This window comes from Capricornis sumatraensis, chromosome 2 (genome assembly GCF_032405125.1).
Source record: "Capricornis sumatraensis isolate serow.1 chromosome 2, serow.2, whole genome shotgun sequence".
Lineage (NCBI taxonomy): Eukaryota > Metazoa > Chordata > Mammalia > Artiodactyla > Bovidae > Capricornis > Capricornis sumatraensis.
In genome coordinates, this window is record NC_091070.1 from 105,811,938 (window position 1) to 105,834,018 (window position 22,081).

At 44.7% G+C, this 22,081-nt stretch overlaps 1 protein-coding gene and 1 pseudogene across 3 annotated transcripts in view; both read right to left on the minus strand.

Moving 5' to 3' along the window:
- PBX1 (PBX homeobox 1) overlaps positions 1-22,081 on the minus strand; it is a 297,657-nt gene that overhangs the window by 147,925 nt on the left and 127,651 nt on the right. The gene's annotated exons all lie outside the window — the stretch shown is intronic.
- Positions 8,929-9,026, minus strand: LOC138074716 (U6 spliceosomal RNA; annotated as a pseudogene).

Consider the following 22,081-nt stretch of genomic DNA (forward strand, 5'->3'; position numbering starts at 1 on the left):
GCGGATGGCACACAGCCAACCACCCCCCGGCTCCTTCATAGGGTGATGCAATGTTTCCCCCCGAGTCACCAAAGTGCAAGGAAGAGAGAGAAAGAGCCGAGGGCAGGAGGGTACAGGGAGATGAGCGTGTCTGTTGCAGCCTGCACCGGCCTGCGGTTCCTGCTGCTGCCACCGCTGCTGTACTGGGGCTCACACCTGGCTGGCCAGATGGGGTCAACAAGAGCAGGTGCATTCCAAATCTACGGAAGATAAGCACCGGACCCCCACCTTGGACTCAGCTGTCAGTCTTCACGCTCCTGTTCAGCATCCATGTGTGTCAACATTTCAAACAATTAAACAACTTCCACGTGGTCTTCCTTTCCTGGCCCTTGCTCGTCTCCTCTGCTTTCCTCCTTAAACTCTCAACTGTCCCTTCGCTTTAATCACAGAAAACCAGCACCTTCCACTGCCCCTACACACACCTAACGAATTCAACAGCACTGGAGAAGTCTTCCAGCTCATATTCAATTTCTGGTGGCTTTCCAGTAAGGAAGAAAAGAGAGAAATGAAAGGAGAAAAAAAGGAAAAAAGATAACCGAACCAGAAACCATTCCCTCCAACCACAAGGCTGACCCTCTTTTCCTGACATCAGTTTTCAGTTCTGCAGAGAAAGATCACTGCTCTGCTGAGAAAGACATGGTAACAAGAGCTGATATTTACTGAGCATGGGTTGTATGTGCCAGGCACTAGTGGAAGCATGCTACAGAAATTTGCTGATTTAACCCTCAAAATGATTCTATGATTCACACCCAAGTGACCCATTTCCTGGCTACATCTCTACAATTCCTGTGTCTTCTGATCCTCACCAGCTCACATCCAGGGAGAAACCTTTCCCAGAAGTCTCTGGAAGTTCATGACTAGCTGCACCACCACTCCATCCCCATGCAATTTTTTCACAAATTTACAGTGACTCACAGGAAGCCCGCCTCCCCAGGACCGACAAAGCACTCGGGCCTCAAGACAACTTCTGGTATTTCACTGTCAAGTGAAAACTGAGTCTGTGCTAATGTTCCTGTAATAATATCAAATTCAAAAAGGAAAGAGGAGGAAAATTCTGCTGCCAGCTGAAATGAGAGCCTCAGGCACATTTTTGTTTTAATTCTTTTTTTCATGGCTTTTCATCACCTGCTTCCATTCTTCCACTCTCCCAAAAAATATGGCTTAGGTTGCCTTGCAGTATTATCAAGAGACTGGCCAGCAGATCTCTGCAAGAAAGTCTGCAGTGGGTGGTCTGCGTGCAATGTCTTGGTGGTCTTAAACTCAGTCCCTCCAGACCAAGTTTCAAGGTTACAGTGGTCTTTCCCTAATTGCCATCAGAATCTGAAAATATCCTTGAAACATGAGAATCCCGCTCTGAACTCCTGAGGCAGCTCGCGGTGGTAGTTTACTCAAAGTGTTTTCTCTCCTCCCTTTTGCTATTTTTGTTTTCTTATTCTTTCTGTTTCAATGGGCCCAGCTTTGTTCTTCCATAATTTCAGGCTCACAAGACTAGAGGATTTCCTGAGACAAGCCACTGGAGGATCTGCTTTGCATTTTGTCCACAGCTCTCTTCTCCTAGAAGCTTCCACTGTCGCAGAAGGAAGGCCAGTTCTCTCAGGGTCACACAGCAGAGGCAGGTGTGCCATCCGGGTAGTCAGCGGTGACAAATACGATCACACGAAGTTGGTGGGCCGTGGCCATCCGGCCCCGCTGCATGCTGCCGCTCCGGGCTGGCAAGCCCCAGGAGGACTGTGCCCAGCCGTCTCAGAGTGTCTGCGACACTGCTGCCATTGCCAGTGTGCTTGGGTGTCGCCGTGACTCTGACGTCCTGAAGGACCAGGATGCTGTCTTCCTCCAGCCTGTCGCCCCAGCCCCTAGCGTGGCATGGAGCATGGAGTCAACAGCCGATAAATGCCGGCTGAAATGAAAGAACACATTCAACCCCAATCTGCCCACTGGGTGTTCAAGGGCATGCGCTCTGGAGGTAGCCAAGACTGCACACCTGGCTCCACCACACTTTCTAACTCTGCCTTGCTCCCAGTTTCTCCATATCTAAAATGGGGATAATCAAAGTACCTTTGCCACAGATGTGTCACGACGATTACGTGTGTCAAAAACACAGCCCAGTGCCCGGCATATAGCAGTCACCTGCACAGAGATAGTTCTTGTTTCTGAACAGCGGCTATAGTAGTTGACCTGCTCTGACCAAAGAAAGGGCTGCATAAGGAACCCCGGTTCTGGTACCCGCTGTGCTGGGGCTCCAACAGTCACCCAGTTCCTAAGTCTCCTGGTTTCTGTGGCCTCCATCAGTCTGGGGTAGCCCGCCTCACCTAATTGACTTGCACGACTGGATATGAGACAGCATGACCTACCAGACGTGGACACGTGTGCAAAAGCAAACTCCAGACTCTCAAATCTGCTGCCAAGTCATGTTCTGGCAAAGCGGCTGGAAGCCTAGCACTCCACGAACCTCACTACATGCCCCACGGCGCCTGCACCGCTCTGGGGCTCTGCCAGCCTCTGCCTGCCATGATGGCCCCCAGTCGGGATGGTGCAGAGTGTCTGCCTGGCCCGCAGTCCTCACCAGGATCTCATTAAACCAGCTTAGGGGCAAACACTCAGACAACCTCCCTCAGGCCCACAGCATCACCTCAGCAAGACACGTGGCTTCCCTCATGGGAGCGGCAGCTTCTCATTTCCACATCCATCCTTCCACTGTTCCCAGGCTCCAAAGTTGTTGAGATTTTTCTTTCCCCTTTTCCCCAAACGGCCATCTTAGTTCAGAGACTCTTAAACACATCTGCTTTCCCAAGAGAAGCTCTTAAACATAAAATTCATTTCAGCATGGGGGCTCGTCCTCTTTTCTTCCTTTCATGGTGAAGCTATCATGAATTCACAAGCAGCTCCAGAGATTGTAGTATCAGGGCCTTATATAAGATGGGGATTTTTTCGTTCTCTCTCTCTCCTCTTTCCTTTCTTTTTCTCTCTCATAATCTCCCCCGCTCCCCACTATGTACGTGCGCACACACCCCCCACAACAGTGTTAGCCTCAATCTTGTTCTCATCCCTCCCACCTCTAGAACTGCCCCACCCCTGAGGGAACACTGCCAAAGAAAATAACAAAATATTCATACGGTAAGGCCCACTAAAACCTTGGGAAGATTTAAGCCTGGGTTTCATGTCACAGACGCTCCCTCCCGTAATCTGTATTCCAATCTCAGTGTCAGAGGAGCTGTGCTCAGAATATCCAAGGTCTCATAAAAGACTCAGAGCTTCCTGACTTCCCTGACATTTGCTATTTCACATTGTTCCTGCTCGTTCGCTTTCCACCTCCGAAGAGTCCACAGGCCCTTTCTACTCACCCCTGCAGATGGCAAACTCGCTGCGAAAGTCTAGGAACTCAGGACAAATGCAGGGCCGAAGTCATCCTGGGAATTTAGCTGTGGCTGGGCTAGTGCTCTTGAGTTTCTTTTGACAACTTCTTTTGTTCGGTTGAGGGTTTTCCTAAGATCACAGTGCAGCTGCCTCCTCTGCAGTGCCTGGAAGTAGGATTTAAGAATCCAGGAGGGTAACAAGACTTGATGAAGATTTCCGCTCTTCACCCTGAGTGCTTTAGAGGGGAGGGTTGCATATGTCTGACTCAGAGTTTCCATGTCGTCCAAGTTCATATTATGATTTAAAGCAGAGACTATACGTATCATCTAGCCTTGAAAAGCATAGAGGCTATCATTTCTACAGGTGGAAGTCCCTCAAAGGGGCCAAATACATTCTTTGATGGCCAAGTTCAAAGACTGATATGTTACATGTGTGTGTTACACAGCAAATACAATACTGGTATGGACATAGGTAATCTAAACATTCAAGCAAGGTGTATTATGATTTAAGAAAGTCAATTACTAAAGGGGTGCCTGTGAACAGATCTTCTAGTTTACTAAGAGAATCACCATAGGTGTCTTAGCCAGAACCATGACAGATTGCTAATATGATTTCCTTTCCATTCATTCAGTGTATAGCCAGCTTATCAGCAAGACATTTAGTGAATAAGCTGAATTTATCCCATACTTCTTAAGGATGTCATGCATCTTCACAGAAGAAACTCCCTGATGCATCTACAGGGTAGGGGTCCACCTACAGAGATGGTGAGAAAAGGAGAAAAGACATATTGTCATACAGCTAATATCACCCAGCCGTTGGAAGCCAGAGAGAGAGAGAAAAGAGCAGTGGCTACAGGACAATAGAATCCAGATCCCTTTCAAGATACTGTTTAGTAAGTCACAGGTGTCTAGAATTTTAAAAAGAAGAGAAAAAAAATAAAATGGAAATGTAGGACTTCAAAAACTCAGGCAATCAAAACCTAAAGGCTTTTTAAAATTTAATCTCTTTTGAAAACATGTTATCTTAATTATTTCTGTAAATGCTGTGGCTATTAGGCAAATTAACACAAAACCCTAGATCAAAGTGCCCTTCACACAGACAACTTGCATAACATTAGGCAGCATGAAGGTGAACAGGTGCTAAAAACAACTTCTTGGAATGTTTTTAATGTATCCACTAATAAAACCTTCTGAAGAGGTTAAAAAAAATGCTAGAACACAAATTGAAAATTAAAGGCAAGTTGATGGTACCTCAAAATTAAAGCTGTCAAGTGAGAAAATTATAATCAAAATTGTCTGTCTCTGTACTTCTCAAATTCTTCCATGTGTAGTCACGTAATATAAACATATATATGTATATATATGCATATGTTTCTGCATATGCATACGAAAAATCAAAGAGGCAAACACATAGTGATGAATCATAGGTAACACAAAAGAATATGCAACCCAGTTTCATAAGTAGATATACCCTGCAGCACACACCCTCTGACACAGATGGGCCAGCAGGACATCTGTTAACAGAGGGATACAGTCCTGAGAAATCATATGTTGAGTTTTCAGGACTGAGTTCTGTTACATTCTTTGAGGAATACACTATTTAAGAGAAGTCCACAGTCAGATATTTCTGGAAGTAAATAATCCTATCATTTATCATAGTTGGTAACTGTAGGTTTTTTTTTTTCTTTTTTTTCATCATATGTCATCATTCAGACATAACCCATATTCTCTATTTAGAGTAAAGTTTATTTTTTCTCAAAGACATGCTACTGTATAAATGAGTGCATCTCAACATGAGGTGAGCACACTCCAGGGAACATTGGAGACACTGCCTGGAGACATTTTCGGTCGTCACAGTGGAGGAATGGAGACGCTGCTGGTACCTACGGTAGCAAACAAAGATGCAACTGACCATCTTCAGTGCACAGAACAGCCCCTCCCAACAAAGAAAGCTCTGACCTAAGAAAGTCAGAGGTTGAGAAACCCTGATACAAATTATCACATTTCAAAATTCCTCAAATCATATCCCTCAAAGACTTGAACAATGAGAAGGTGGAAAACACAAAAGAGACCTTTTCTTAGTAGTATTTCGATTATCAAAAGAATAACTGTTTTCTGTGGATGCTATGATATATTACTTCACCTAAAATATGTTCTTAAAATCTACCACTTGTACTTGCATTACAGTCAAACAGTGAGAAGTGCTGGGAAATCAGCAAGGATCTTAGACCAAAACACTTACCCTGAGACATTCTTCACTGAACAGGTGAGTATCTTGACCGATTGTGTTAAAATCAAATAAAGTAAGATATAACAAAAGCTAACTTTTTAGCCAGTGAAACATAGACACGTCTGGTACTTAAAGGTCTACATGTGTGTATTCATCCAATTCCACAGCATCAGAGCGCTGATGTTCAGTAATATAATAATATTATTTTTGCGATCAGTTAAGGTATAAAATGTGCATAGCCTCAGTCTTTAATATTAATAAGTCTTGTAACTAGCAGTTTCTCGTAGCTCCGAATTCTTGAGCACAACTAGAAAGGGCACTTATCCTGAAAAATCTAATAAATTTACAGTTTTATATACTTCCTTCAATTGTAAAAGTCTTGTTCAATAAACTTTAAAATGCCACTATAGAGCAATAACACAGACAGTATAAACCCAGCCCTGGGAAAGCTGTGCAACCAGAAATTGTTCCCCTTTCTGCTAGAGCAATAAAGTTTTATATGTTTGAACTGACTGTAAAAAGGTTTGAATGTTGGCAACTGGGGAATAATCTGTCTTCTTTATAGTTATTATCATATTTCCCACAAGACCCCTTGGTCTGTGTCAATCCTTCTTGTATATGACACCTTTGTACTGTCAGCGAAAGCAAGACTACTTTACTTTTTTTTTTTAACTATAGGACTTGTATCTGTTTTCCTTCAGATTATAGCTAACAGGAATAAATTATTTCTGACAAGCATATATTGCAGCATTTTACCAAATAAAGCTGGTTCTGAGTTGCTTTTCCAAGAGCTGGGGGAGGGGGGTACCTCCCCCCTTCTCTCTCCTTCTCTCCACTGATTCAAATGCAATTCGGGATGGGTAAATTGGAGGAGATGCCAATAAAAAGAGATTTGTAGGAAAGTTGCTCTGAACCCGGAGCCCATTGTAACAAGGTGGTTGGGTCCTCAGGGGTGCTGTTGGATGTGTGTGGAGGAGAGGTTTAGGAAAAAGGAGGAGGAGGAACCATCCCTTTTCCTTCCCAGCCTGTCTTGGGTCTGAGAGAAGCTATGCTGCCGGGCTCAGACAGAGAGCCTAGTCCAGCACAAGGCTAGAGCCTCCTGCTGCTGCTGCTAAGTCACTTCAGTCATGTCCGACTCTGTGCGACCCCACCGACAGCAGCCCACCAGGCTCCCCCGTCCCTGGGATTCTCCAGGCAAGAACACTGGAGTGGGTTGCCATTTCCTAGACCCTGATTAACAGCCAGTGAGGGATGCCGTGGCTTTGACCAGCAAGGGCAGACACCCAAGTTGTCTCATGGAGGCTTAGGCTCTTGGCAAGCAGGTCATCTCATATGAAATGAGTTTAGGCTCACGATAATCAGCAAAGAGTCACTGTGTGTGTGTTTGTATCCATGAGTGTTTGAGAGAATAGGGGGTGCTGGAGGGTAAAGGATCTCTTGCCCTTTTCCTCCTCCGGCTCCACCACCATAGTTCAGCAATACCCAGCAGTCCATGACACACAACTCAGCTTGACTCAAACACTCTCCTTTCTCTCTTAACTTTACTTCGCCTCTTCAAGTGTCCGTCTTTTCTCCCATTCAGAATAGCACAGTGGAACAAGTCAAAGAGGGATAATAGATACTTGGAAACACCAGGTTGTTAAAACTCAAAAGCCCTTATATGACTGGCCATCCATGGAACTGGCACAAAAAGTTAACTATCTCTGCATTCTGGAACAAAGTCTCTCCAAGAGATCATGTGAACAAGCTGGCCCATGAAATGAACACAGGAACACACATATATGCATGTACACACTCATTCATCACATGAACCCAGGCACACACATATATGCATGTACACACTCACTCATCACATAAACACAGGCACACACATATATGCATGTACACACTCATTCATCACATGAACCCAGGCACACACATATATGCATGTACACACTCACTCATCACATGAACACAGGCACACACATATACGCATGTACACACTCATTCATCACATGAACACCGGCACACACATATACGCATGTACACACTCATTCATCACATGAACACCGGCACACACATATACGCATGTACACACTCATTCATCACATGAACACCGGCACACACATATACGCGTGTACGCACTCATTCATCACATGAACACAGGCACACACATATACGCATGTACACACACATTCATCACATGAACACAGGCGCACACATATACGCATGTACACACTCATTCATCACATGAACACAGGCGCACACATATATGCATGTACGCACTCATTCATCACATGAACACCGGCGCACACATATACACATGTACATGCTCATTGTATAGTCCTATGAGTGCACAAACACACTCAAACACAACTCAAAATGAACAGTAAACTCAAGATAGGGAAGTTCTGATGTGAGAGGGTAAATGCAAAATTATATCTGTGAATACAGCATCTCTACCAGAATGAGGTCACAAAAAAAAATCTCCATGACTTTGGGGAGAGTCTGAGCCTTGTGCTTGTGAAGGTGAGCTCAGGATGAGCTCCTCTTTTGCTTGTTACCCAGTCTGGACAACAAGCATTCTAATCTAAGAATGGTAGACACCAAAAAAACCTCATCATGGTAATCACCTCTTACTACCAGGAGGCTCAGGGGAGCTCTGTGTCCCCTCCTACCCTCAATGCCACCCAGAATTGCTACAAGCCACATATGTTAACCAAAGGGGCTGACATGACTCTTCAGTTCAGTTCAGTTGCTCAGTCGTGTCCGACTCTTTGTGACCCCATGAATCGCAGCACGCCAGGCCTCCCTGTCCATCACCAACTCCCGGAGTTCACTCAGACTCACGTCCATCGAGTCACTGATGCTTTCCAGCCATCTCATCCTCAGTTGTCCCCTTCTCCTCCTGCCCCCAATCCCTCCCAGCATCAGAGTCTTTTCCAATGAGTCAACTCTTCGCATGAGGTGGCCAAAGTACTGGAGTTTCAGCCTTAGCATCATTCCTTCCAAAGAAATCCCAGGGCTGATCTCCTTCAGAATGGACTGGTTGGATCTCCTTGCAGTCCAAGGGACTCTCAAGAGTCTTCTCCAACACCACAGTTCAAAAGCATCAATTCTTTGGTGCTCAGCTTTCTTCACTAGAAAACCATGGATCCACACTATCGGTTCTTATTCTCTTCAAAATAGGTGCTTGATGTAGATCAAAAGTTCTTGGGTTGGGTCATATATCAGTGGTATTAATAAAAAGATGATAAATATTTTTAATATTTTGGTATATAACACAGATATAGAAAAGTACACAATTCACAAGTATATAGCTCAGTGAAAAATATGAAATGCTTTACAAATGCACATCATCCTTGTGCAAAACCCATGCCATTCATCTCTGTGTCCTCAATCTTTCTGTATATCACTGAAGTGAACACATATGCAGCATTTTAAATTCTCTCATATGGCAATGAGTTACCAGCTTCAGGACCCGTAAGAGGACCGTCAGCACAAGCGGAATGGAAGAGATATGGAGGTAGAGCTATTTCCCAAAGAGTAAAGTATGTACCAGTTCAGTTCAGTCGCTCAGTCGTGTCCGACTCTTTGCGACCCCATGAATTGCAGCACGCCAGGCCTCCCTGTCCATCACCAACTCCCAGAGTTCACTCAAACTCACATCCATTGAGTTGGTGATGCCATCCAGCCATCTCATCCTTTGTCATCCCCTTCTCCTCCTGCCCCCAATCCCTCCCAGCATCAGAGATACCACCAGCATCAAATTCATCAAAAGTGTTCATGAAATGCAGATTTCTACACCACAGCAAACCTGCTGGGACCAGTCCTGTGAATCTGCATTCTATAAACACCCCCAGGTTATTCTTGAGAACTGACTGCCTACTGCATACACCAGCAATGCCCCCTCCTGAACCCTGTTCATTCCCTTTTTCACAGACCTCAGTGCACACAATTCTGAGATCATAGTTGGTGAGGTTCAAAGACTGGCACTGTGTTTTGATATAGAAAAAAAAAAGGGATTTAGAAAAATCACTAATCAACAAGGGAAAAGTATCATCCATGAAGCTTTGCATCATTCTGCCTTTTGCCTGAGCTCCACAGTCTGCAAATCTTACTATTCTAGGCATCCTAGTGGAATTTAAAAAATGCAGAGGCAAAATCTCCTGAAAAGGCCAGATATTAGATCTGTCTTCCTCATCCCTTATTACTTTCCTTTTTATAAATTTTAAACAAATCTAAGGATTTGTAACTCATTATTCCTAATATACAGGGCTTCCCTTGTGGCTCAGTGGTAAAGAACCCACCTGCCATGCAGGAGACCCTGAGTCCAAAATATCCCCTGGAGAAGGAAATGGCAACCCACTCCAGTATTCTTGCCTGGGAAATCCCATAGACAGAGGATCCCAGCGGGCTACAGTCCATGGGGTCACAAAGAGTCAGACATGACTGAGCTTTGAGCTTTTTTTTGAGTCCTAATACACACCTTCCTTCCTGAACCTAAGAGGAGTTGGCTTTTGTAGGCACATATTTGAAGAGAATATCCTGGTACAGAGGCATTCAGGAAGACAGCGTGATAGGGTTCCAGCCTTTAGAGCAAGAAGGAGCAGAGGGATCCCACTAGCACAGGGAAGACTTATGTTTAGAGAGTCTGGTGTTACTGTTCCCCAGCTTATAGATTCTCTCTATTATTTGATTATATCTGAAACTCGATCAAAACATAAACAGAGCAAAAAAGGCATTTGAACTGGACGACAGAAATTATTGCAACTACTACTACTACTTCTTACGATTATTATTACTGTGGATGCTACTGCCACTACTGTAACTAACAAGACCCTATGCCTGCTCTATGTGACATACCATTCAAGACTCTGAGATCCATCATTGCATCTAATCCTCAGAGACATGGTCACTGACATGTACCAACAATATTACTCAGAGAGAGACAAGACCCCATCACATGCTGGTACCCTTTCCCTTTACACATGGATTTTTTATTACCATTCCATTCAAGGCTGACTATAAGGAGGTCTGAGTATGTAAACTAGATTAAGTGCAGGAAGAGAACTTTTCTGTTAAAAACTGCCAATAAATTGAAGAAATAACAAGAGGAGCTATATATTAGTCACCTTGGGACAGCCAAAGATACCTAAGATAATGCTTTTTTCTATAAGGCATTGCTAGTCTATTTCCAGTGGAGAAGGCAATGGCACCCCACTCCAGTACTCTTGCCTGGAAAATCCCATGGACGGAGGAGCCTGGTAGGCTGCAGTCCATGGGGTTGCTAAGAGTCGGTCACAACTAAGCGACTTCACTTTCACTTCTCACTTTCATGCATTGGAGAAGGAAATGGCAACCCACTCCAGTATTCTTGCCTGGAGAATCCCAGGGACGGGGGAGCCTGGTGGGCTGCCGTCTATGGGGTCACACAAAGTCGAACACGACTGAAGTGACTTAGCAGCAGCAGTCTTTCCAGAAGCCCAGAAATAAGCAAAAAAAAAAGCTCTATATTATAGAAGCATTATAATGACATAGATGACAAATGATTGCAGAAGAGGGCAGTGGGATGCCAATTATAAGAAAAAATATATATAGGGCTATCCCTTTTTTGGAGAAAAATTTAATACTCTTGGAAAGATAAGATAGTCTCATGTGAAACAGCCAGAGAAACACCAAAAAACTGTATATAGCCAGCTGTTACATACAGTAGAATAAATTTGAAGAATCAAGAGAGACAATTAAAGCTGTAATTACTGGGAAAAAAATAAGGAGCAAATTTGAAAGATGAATAGAAACCAGATATACATGGACGACATAAAGGCATCCCACGGGGAGCAGGGAGACAGAAAGGAGACCAATTTGCCTGGGAGGTCCAGACCCCTGACTGAGGAAGAGAGATAGGGAACAAGAAGCAGTGCACGAGACCAGGCCTGTGTCTCACCAGAGGGCACCACATGCCAGCCTAAGACCTGGGACAGGGTCCAGACCATGGCTGATCAGGCCAGCCAACTGAGGTCCTTCTGCTTCTGTGGAAATACTGAGGATCCTTGCAGGTTTCAGTGACAACCAAAAAATCCCCAGAATGTGAACCATCTTAAGGACAGGCCTTCTGGAGACATGACCTCAGAGGCGGCAGCTAGATCTCAGAGGATGAGGTTGGGTTGAGGAACCTCTTGTATGGAAGAGCTCCGGGGAAAGGTCCAAAAGCTGCTAGAGGTGACGTCTGTGCTTCAGCAAGAGGCACCTTCCAAACTACATCAAGGCCAATGATGGACACTGACTAATGTCATAGCATTCAGTGATTCTGTGAAACCTCTGAATAGGAAGGGGAGGAAAACCCCCGCTCTTAGGTGACGATCGTCCCCTGCAAGAGTTTCTGAGGCTCCTGCTGACCCAGTGCCAAAAATATAAACATCGAGCCAGGGCAGCGTCCTTGCTGAAGTAACCACCACTGAAAGCAGAGAGACACACTTTAACAGCAGACAAAAGCAGTGCTGTCTGGGTAAAAGCATATGAAGCTGCTAGCTTGAAAATGTTAATTTCTTGGGTGACGTTTTTTACTGGATCCTTAATACCTTGTGACAGGTATTGTTCTGTCACTAACTGCTGAAATACTGGTAATACTTTGGTGTTTACATAATGTTTTATAGCCTACTTACCCTTTCAATAGCATGAGTATGTTTAATCTTGATAATAAACCTATGAGGTGTTATTATCCCCATACCATAGAAGAGAAAACTAACACCCAGAGAGGGTAAAGGACTTGTTCAAGACCACACAGCAGGTAATCACCAAAGCTAGATGAGGGCCCCATTAACCGAGCCCTGATAGCTTGCTAAATGCTTGTCACAGGGCTGGTCACCACCAGGACACAAAGATACGTAGGAAAAGTCAGTTCAGTTCCGTCGCTCAGTCGTGTCCCACTCTTTGCGACCCCGTGAATCGCAGCAGGCCAGGCCTCCCTGTCCATCACCAACTCCCGGAGTTCACCCAGACTCACGTCCATCGAGTCAGTGATGCCATCCAGCCATCTCATGGGAACCCAATACAAAGGGAAAGCACCTTGTTCACGGAACCCGGCCACCTTTCAGTTCACTTCCCTCCACCTCACCTAGGCTAGCCAGACCCCTTCCATCATCCCATCTCAGGCTGGGTCTCCCCCGACACGCTCTGTACAACTTGACAAGGAGTTAATAAAGATGCTCGCTCTCTGCTTCTCTCCCTCCCATCTCGTAGCAAAGCCACCACATTCCGGACAGTAGGAGAACAGCTAGGCACTGTCTACATAAAGCAGCAGGGCATCTTCCAGGGCCACTAAGGAGACCAAGTAGCATGAATCAACTTCTCTCCCAGGAAACCAAAGCACCCCTCAGAAGTCCCCCATGGAGAAATCAGCAGAGCTCCCAGCTCCCCCAGCGTGCCTCCCTGCTTCTCCCTAACCCAGCAGTCAGGGCGTATTCCGTCTCCTGCAGCCCCGGGGATTCCAAGCCCCTCGGGAGCTGCCAAGGCTTTCTGATGTACAGGCTGCCGCTAACACTGTGTTATTAAGCCCATGTTTGTCTCCACTCCTGCACAAGCCTGCTTCCCTGCCTGAAGAAAAGCCACACACATGCTCACACCGAGGGACACGGCGGAGAGCCCAGGAACCCACAAAAGGAAGTCAGCATGCCAGGGGTTAAGCACACCCTGTAATAAGCATCTCTGTTCCGGCATGTTGCGAAAGCCCATTACCTCCCGCCACATTACCTCATTCATTTCTTATATGCGGATGGTTTACTTTCCCATGAGCACCCTGGCTCCCCGTATGAAGTCCCCTCCTTCGCCTCTATTTCTCTATCCATCACATTTAACACTCTGACAGTAACAGTCTATAATGTTTCTATTCTACAAAACCGCTCTGTCAACTCTGGGCTTCCAGAGCAGCAACTGAGGAAAATAAATAACATCAACGCCAGGGACGACAGCATCACAGCTCCCTTTCTACTGGGCTTTTTTATTTTATATTATTCTACCAAGGGAGAAAAAAGAACGGGGATGGGGGAGGTGGAAGCAAGGAAGAGAATCTCCTTCTTATCCAGTAGACGCTTAACAGACCTGAAGGGGTGGTCACAGCATTTCCCTCCAGACAAAGACCTGACTTCCCCTCTCTGCTCTCGAATCCCCGGACCACCCCCCTTCCACATCCATGGTGGTTTAAGAAAGGACTGCTATTTACTGAATTGCATTCCTTCTACCTGCCACCCCAAAAGCAAAGCAACAGCAGGCACAAGGCACCCTGTTCACAGCATAGGGTGATTCATAAATTCACGTCATCTTTTCTGGAACAGGAGTCCAGGGAGAAGGTACAAGCAGTCCATGGGTCCATAACCTTTGTGCTGGGGAAGACACCCAGGGAACAGAGATTCTGGAAGCCAGGAGTCGATAAGGAAGGAAAAATTAACTCCTGTGAAAGAAACCACTCCAGAAAGCTGCCTCATCTCCCTATTCCTAGGGGTTTAACCAAAACTGTGTTGATTTTCATTATTTTAGCTATAAGCCACTTAAAACGTTATCTTTCCTCTAGCTTCTTTCTGTTTGCTTGTTTCACTTTTGAAAAATATCCAGATAGACAGATAGATGCGAATCTTGAACGTAACTTGGCTTCTTCTTCAGGACCCAAATCATTTATCATTATGAATGCCAATTATCACCCAGGCCCACTGCTAGGTGGGAATCTGCAAGCCTGTCCTATGTAAACTCCATCTGCTGGGCTTTTTATAGCTTCACTGCCTCTCGGAGTTTGCTCTTCTTCACAGGTAGCACAGTGTTCGAGTTCACACAGCTGTGGTACTGGATCCTGGAAGCCAAACCTGACCTTGACTGATGGCTGTGGGACCTTGTTTCTGATTCCCTCCCTGCTGGGTCCTCACCGGGAAAATGGAGACAATCATGTTTCCCAGCTCCTGGGGTGGTGGTAAGGATTCCCTGAGTCCATAGCCAAGGTGGCTAAACCAAGATCTGCAGGTACTGCTCAGTAAATATTGGTGATGACCATGCATATATTCTGGCAGGGGTAGGGAAACCAGACAACCATCCAGTTAGAATCATGTCTGAAATAAGAGGCGAAGGATTTGGGGATGGGTGGCCTCTGGGCCCCCTGTCCAGTCAACTGCACGGACTGGTGTGCTTAGAGCCTTTAGTGGGTCATACAGAGGCCTCCCGCGCCAATGCCTCCATAGCTTCACATGGGGAAGGCTGCCAACAGTGTGTGCTGGATGGAACTACAGCGAGATTCATTCAGGATCAGGAAAGAACAGGGCTGAGGGGGAAAGAAGACAAAACAAGAACAACTAACAGCCTTTTACTGAACACAATTTTGTGATTCCTCCTATTCACCCACACGGGGCTGTTGCTCAAAGAACAGGGATAAGAGGTACCTTGATGAGGATGAAATGCTCTGTGCATCATTATTTTTACCAACAGGACCATTATCATCACTCGGCTTTGCAACCAAGAGCAGCTAAAAGGCACTTTGCTGTTGTTTTGTTTTTGTTTTATATTGACGTATAATTGATTCACAATGCCTTGTTAGTTTCAGATGTACAGCAAAGTGATTCAGTTTATACAGTTTTTTTCAAATTCTTTTCCATCATAGGATGTTACAGGATGTTGTTTCTTATGCTGAACAGTAAGTCCTTATTGTTTATCTGTATTATACACAGTAGTGTGTATCTGTTAATCATGCACTTTAAACCTAAAGGCCTTGCTGCTACCCAAGCGGTCATGGATTTTCTTTTTTCTGTCTCAAGTGAGGATAATGGTATTCACTTACGTCCACCTCAACTGCCCAGACCCACTCTCCACCAATGGGAAGTCAGACCACAGCACCGCTCAGCTTCAGCACAAGGCCTGCATTCCAACTGAAGGGACTGATGTGAGAAAAAAGTTAAGACCAAATGGGATATAGCATGTGTGATACCTGGAGGCAAAGAGGAACTGGTTTCCAATACTTTATTTCTTATCTGTTTCAATTATAAACGTCACAAACAACTTACTGACTGAGCAAAGATCACCTCTGTTTTTATGACATTTGTGTGTTGGGGGTGAGGAAGTGAGGTAAGGACTTTATCAGACTAACTGACTTTATTTCATTATTTTAAATGATCACATTTCATTAGTGTTGCTTATAGTACTACTTGACACTTTAGTCTTTCCTTTTGGTGACAGGCAAAAGTGACCCCAAGGTACCAAAGGTAACTCTCCTTAGGGAAAGTTGAGCCTTTCATATAATTTCTTTCCAACAAATTAACATTGAGAACACCTATGTATAAAGAAGGTATTGGAGGGAAAATACACAGGTAGGCAAGTTCCTGTGTTCAAACGCTTATAATTTAGTGAAAAAAGAAGGACTTTGAACAAATGACTAAAAGGCTGAATAAAGGATTGAAATCATAAAATATATGCTTATTAAAACTACAGATATTTTGTTCCAGGAACATGGTAGAGGAGGCGATTAATCTGAATGGGTTTTAGGAGAGCTTCCCGATTTTCACAGAAAGATTGATATTTGGGAGGCTACAAAGCTTTGTTTCAGTCTTTAAGGGCTCAGCTGTTGCAGTCATTCAACCGAGGTTCAAATCCTCCTTCTGTCAATTACTACCTGGGTCTTTTAGGGAAGTTACTTAACACTTCTAAGCCCACTTTACTGGTCAATATAATGAGTACACTGATAGTACAGCCTTTACAGTTTTGCAGGGATGATTAAAAGAAATAATGAATGTAAAATAACAGTGCTTGGTAAATAAACTGTAAGCTCATATTAGCTACTATTATTATGATTATCCTTCCCCAAACCCTATGAAGTAGGTGATGCTAGTATTGAGATATATATATTATATCAACTAAACACACTCCACTTTTATCATTGAGAAAACAGACACAACATAAACTAGGTAACCTGTCCAGTGCCCCATGGTAGACAGAGGACCTGGGACACAAATTCAGGTCTGTCTGACTCCAAAGTCCAAGTTCGTTCTTTCCCACCACAACAAACCCTGGCTCCTCCCAGAAAGGAGATCCCAGAAACTTGAGAGCTACGCCTTGGAAGCCCCTGAAAATAAAGTGTGATTATCGGAGACTGTGCTTTCTCTCTGGAGAGACAAAGTCAAATGAATGTCAGAGATGTAGCCCATAAGAAATCAACAATTGTACAGCAGCAACCACAGTATTCTATGAAACTGGAAAATCTGCCAGCGTCTGTAATGAACAAAACTCTAGCTCTCATTCGAATCCCCTCCTTCCCTAATTCCCCTGTTCTTATTAACGCCAAGCCCATCCTTCCAGTAACCAGATCAGAAAACCTACACATGAAGACACATAGGTAGAGATGGCACCACCTCAGAACCCAGGTCCAACTTGGATACAACACAGCAGAGGCCTCTAACCCTGGCGAAGCCTCATTGCTGGCAGTTACAGGCTTAGGTGGTATCTGCGACCACACCCTCCAGCTATTTAGGGTCAGTTATAATCGTTAAACAGCTTTTCATTATACTGAGTCATCTCTCATCTCAAACATTTTCTAGAAGCCAAATTAATAGATGACTTAAATGATTCAGTCATCCTTGAGTCATACCTGTCCTTCAGGCTCCATCTTTGGATGCTTACCAGGCTCTGCTAATCTTACTTTCAAAACAGTCTAATCCTTTTCATTCCCGAAATACCATTCACTTATTCACACCCCAGGTCCTTTTGTCTCCTGGTTAAAGCTCTGTCTTCACTCTCTCTCGAGTCTAATATATTCTGCACATTTTTACCAGACAGAAAGTTCCTAAACTCTGGCTCCAGCATATGCCATCTGTGCTCAAGTAACCACTGGGTCTCCATTTCTCACCACTTATCTGAAACCTTCTGGTGGACACTCGGGGCCACAGGATCAATAACAATCACAGGGGCCTCACTTTACCCACTAGAGCCTCTTCTCCATACTTCCTCCAATTTGGTTCAAGTGACCATTTCAGAAGACGGTCTCATAAGCAGACCAGGCAGATAGAAACAGGTGTATACAAGTTCTATGGAAATATCTAGGGCTATATATCCACACATGGACGAGTCAGGACTCTCCTCAGTTGCCCTGTCTAGGGACATCAAGATAGAATTTTGTACTAAAGATGCCTGACTCTGCAGAACATTGGGATTAGTGGGTAAGATGGTAGCTATCTTTGTTGGTATATGGTATTTTATCTCAGGGTTTGATCCCTGGGTTAGGAAGGTACCCTGGAGAAGGAAATGGCAGCCCACTCCAGTATTCTTGCCTAGAAAATCTCACAGACAGAGGTGCCTGGCAGGCTACAGTCCATGGGGTCGCAGAGTTAGATACGACTTAGCGATTAAACCACCATCCCCACTGTATGTCTAAGCCTGTCCTAAGAAATTGGAAGAATATAAAAAGACACTGAAGTCAAAGTGCTTATAGTCCAATGGGAAACTAAATATGTAAAAATTAAAATGAGGTGCAAAAAATAAAATTACGAAGACTAAGTAATATAAGTTATATATTACCTTGAAGGAATATACAAGGCAAAGTGAACACAACGAAGGACTATCTAAGACTGGGTCACAGTACGTGAGAAAAGTCTCTGCTAGCATCTGCATGATTAGCAGTAGTTTTACAGTGGAAGTGGTAGGTACAGGAATTTCTAATAGAAGAGATGGTTTTAAGAGTGGAAGAAAAAAAGTGGCAGCTTTTAAGTATTTCTTAAGTATTAAGAAAATGTTAAGAAATAGCCCCAGTGAAATAGACAAGGGCTAGATCATGGGGTTAATGTAGGCTATCCTAAAGATTTCAGGGTCAGTCATGAAGACTTCAGCCTCGCACGCTCATCATACATGCACACTCATTCATGATCAGATTTAAAGGATTCTCCTGAGGGTGTGTCACGGGAATGCACAATTCCCAGCAGGCTGTAAAGTTATGTCTTCCACTCTACTCGGCTCAGCATATGGGACTTCAAGTGAATGAAAGTGACATTTTTATGGCGATAATTTGAATTAGTTTAAATTTTTAAATAATTTGCAAACCTCAGGTCTTAGACTACTATTAATATCAAAATTACTTGTGACATACTTCACAACCGATCACAGCACAATAGTTTTGAGAATCAGGACTACAGCTTCTGACACTGGGGCTGCCAGTGAAGAATCCTCAATAGGGGTACGGCAAGCAGGTTTACAGGTTAAGAGTGTCAAGGTGCATTGGATCCTAGAGACGGCAAACAGAGAGAACTGGGGCAGAGACACCAACTAGGAGGTCAGCTGTCTGGGTGAAAGGCAGTGAGGGCCTGACCGAGGGCTGTGGCAGATGGGGAGGCCGGATGATACAGGATATAGTTAGGGTGTGTGTGTTTACCTTTATACTCCCTCACCTGCCACCAAGTCTGGCATAAAGTGCTCAATAAATGTTGACTGTTAGAATTAACACAAATTGGCTAATATTTTGATGGGGGTGGGGCAAGCTTAAAAAAAAAGAATTCAACACAAATAGAAGGCTTCTGGATTTTTTCTCTTTCAAATGAAAGAGAGAAGGAATAGAGGAAGAAGATTTAATGTGGACCAAGGGACTGAGGGGGTCTGCCCTGGATGTGTAGAGTTTGAGGGTTCTGTTGAATGTAGATATAGAGATACCTGCTAGGCAGTTATACATGCAGATCTGAAATTCAAAGAATCAGTCTGGGAGGAAAATACGGGTTTTCATTTACCACTTGTTGAATAAACATTTATTGGACATTCACTTTGGTTCAGGCATTGTGTTGTTCAAGGGGGAATGTAGAGAAAGAAAAGTCCCCTGTCCTCAGTGAGATTACAAGTGATACATTTGTGAGCCATGAGTATTTAGGTGATAAATGAAGTCATGGGCAATGGTGGGGAACATTTCAGTCAAAAGAGAGGCACCACTGAGGTTAACTGAGAAGGTTCCACCAAGGAGCTATGAAGCAAATCAGGATGAAATGGAAATGAGGAGAGGTGAGAGTCTCATCATAGAAGTATCACTGGAACTAAATACAGCAATAATCTACTACTGAAAAGAGTGTAGATTGGATTTGTTAACTGGGAGCTCCCATGACCTGGAGAAGTAGAAATCTCACCTCAGCAGAAGCACAGGAAGTTTCTAGAAGTTAGAAATCTTAGCATCACTGGAGGGGGTGTGAAGCCTAGAGCAGTCCTACCAGAAGGCTTCATGGGGAGGCAAGACCTGAGTCACTAGATACAGAAGAAACAACGGGCAGTTTCAGATAAAATCAGAACAGAACATGGCCCACCCAGAGGGCTGGCCGTAGAAAACACTGTCCTTACTCTTCTGAAGGGCACTCAGGCATAAGATAACCTCTGATTAGAAACGGATGTTAAAAGTTATTATGTGTTCAAGGCAGCAGATCATCCTTGGAGTCTGCGGTCAGAGCCACTCTTCATTGGCTACGTGATGCTCAGGAAAAGGCCTTCCTCTGAACTAGCTGGGCCTGGAGAGCAAAAGCACAAGAAAGCTACAGTGGAATGATGGATACACCACGTGAGAACAGCTGATGGCACCACTCTCACTCTGTCCTGCTGGATGAGTCAGCCCTAGGTGGAGGCCAAGGAGAAAGAGTGGAGGGGGGCCAGGGGTGGCGAGGTGGGAGCTCTGCCCAACCACTTAGGCACTGTAACCATCTACAGAGTAAAGGACACACCTACCTGAAGGGTGCCACACAAAGGCCGCACTTTACCCTCAAAAGCATATGCTGCACTTTACTAAGTTTATAAGACTAGCAATTTTTGGCATTTCTCTGTGCCAGACTTGTCCTCAGCTCCTACTAGGTTCCTCCAAGGCACCCAGAGAATGGCTGGCCCACCCTAAGGAGCAGGCTCAAGCTACCATGCTGCCTTCCATCCCACAGAGGGAGCCTGAACTCCAGGGCTGGTGCAGAGACCCCTCTTCTTATAGCACCAGTCAGATCTTACTGAGAATATAAGTCCGCCAGGCTTCAGTGGCAGTGGGGAGGGCCTCTAGCCCCACCCCTTCTCCCCTTCTGCTGAGACCTCAGTACACACACCATTACAGTGTCCAACAGAGGTCCAGGGAGGATCCCAACACAGAGGCACCCCCTGGCACAGCTGGGCCAAAGCTCGCAGATGCCACATGCTATGGTGGAAAGAACGCATCTGGATTTAGTCTTCAAGCTACAACTTACTAACTTCACAGCTTCTGGTAAGTTACCTAACCTCTCTGTGCCTTGGTTTCCTTATATAAATTAGAACATAATACAAATATTCCCCTATACACACATGGTTGCTGTGAAAATTAGGTAAGTTAATGCTTCCTGGAAAGTTTTTTTTACTTTAATCTTATTTTTAAGTAGGTATCTCTCTACAATATAAAATCACGTCCACAGTGAACACATTATGATTCCCATTCACTGCTGAGTCTTGGTCTCTACTTTGCCTCCATTCTCTCCATCCCCTACCTCACTCCGAGTCTCCACGGGCAACCATGTTTATTCCTTTGTATGTGTGTATCTTTTTAGAGCTTTTTGAAAGGCTATTTTCAGGGTAAAGCGCTCTATCAGTTAGTGATCATTATTGTAATGGGAAAGCAGGCTAGGGGGGCAGGATGGGATGGGTGGTTGTGTTATCTATAAGCGGCCCCATCCTCCTGCACAAAAACCTGCCTCATTATTACCATGAGCACACTGATCTCTCTCATTCATTTGTTCATTTATGCATCCATTCATCATTTGCTGAATGCCCGCTATACTCAAGGTACTGGGCTAAGCATAAGCTTCATTCTGGAAATTCCAGCTAAAGTTAGTAAGTGTATCTATGGAACCTTTGGTTCACATCATTCTCATTTATAGTTACCCTGACCCTCATGCTATTTTTTCTGCCTGGCTATGAGCTGTATATGGCCAGTGACCATATACACTATACACTTTTAATATTTCTCCCAGCATATGGTGTGCTGCACACAAATACATCTGGGGGCTTCCCTGGTGGCTCAGTGGTAAAAGAACCCCGTGCAGGAGTCACAGGTTTGATCTCTGGACTGGGAAGACCCCCTGGAGGAGGATATGGCAACCCACTCCAGTACTCTTGCCTGGAGAACCCCATGGACTGAGGGGACTGGCGGGCTGCGGTTCCTAAGGTCACAAAGCGTATCAGACGTGACTGAAGCAACAAGCATACATGCACACAAATACACACAACAGACGTTCAAACAGACCTGCAGACTTGAGACGGTCACGGGTCAGAAGTCCCACTGGGTGGTGCTACAACAGTTACGCAGGCAGCCTTGGGTCCAGCAGCCTTCCTATCAGACCCTGAGAAAATCCAAGATGGACTGCAGGCCCTGGCGTAGGCTCCGGACTGGGAGACTGCCCAGCCAGGTGTGGCTACAGGAGAGTAAGCAAACGCTCTCCAGGCTCTTACTTGGCAAGTAGAAGAGATAGAGCAGGAAAAGCAAAAG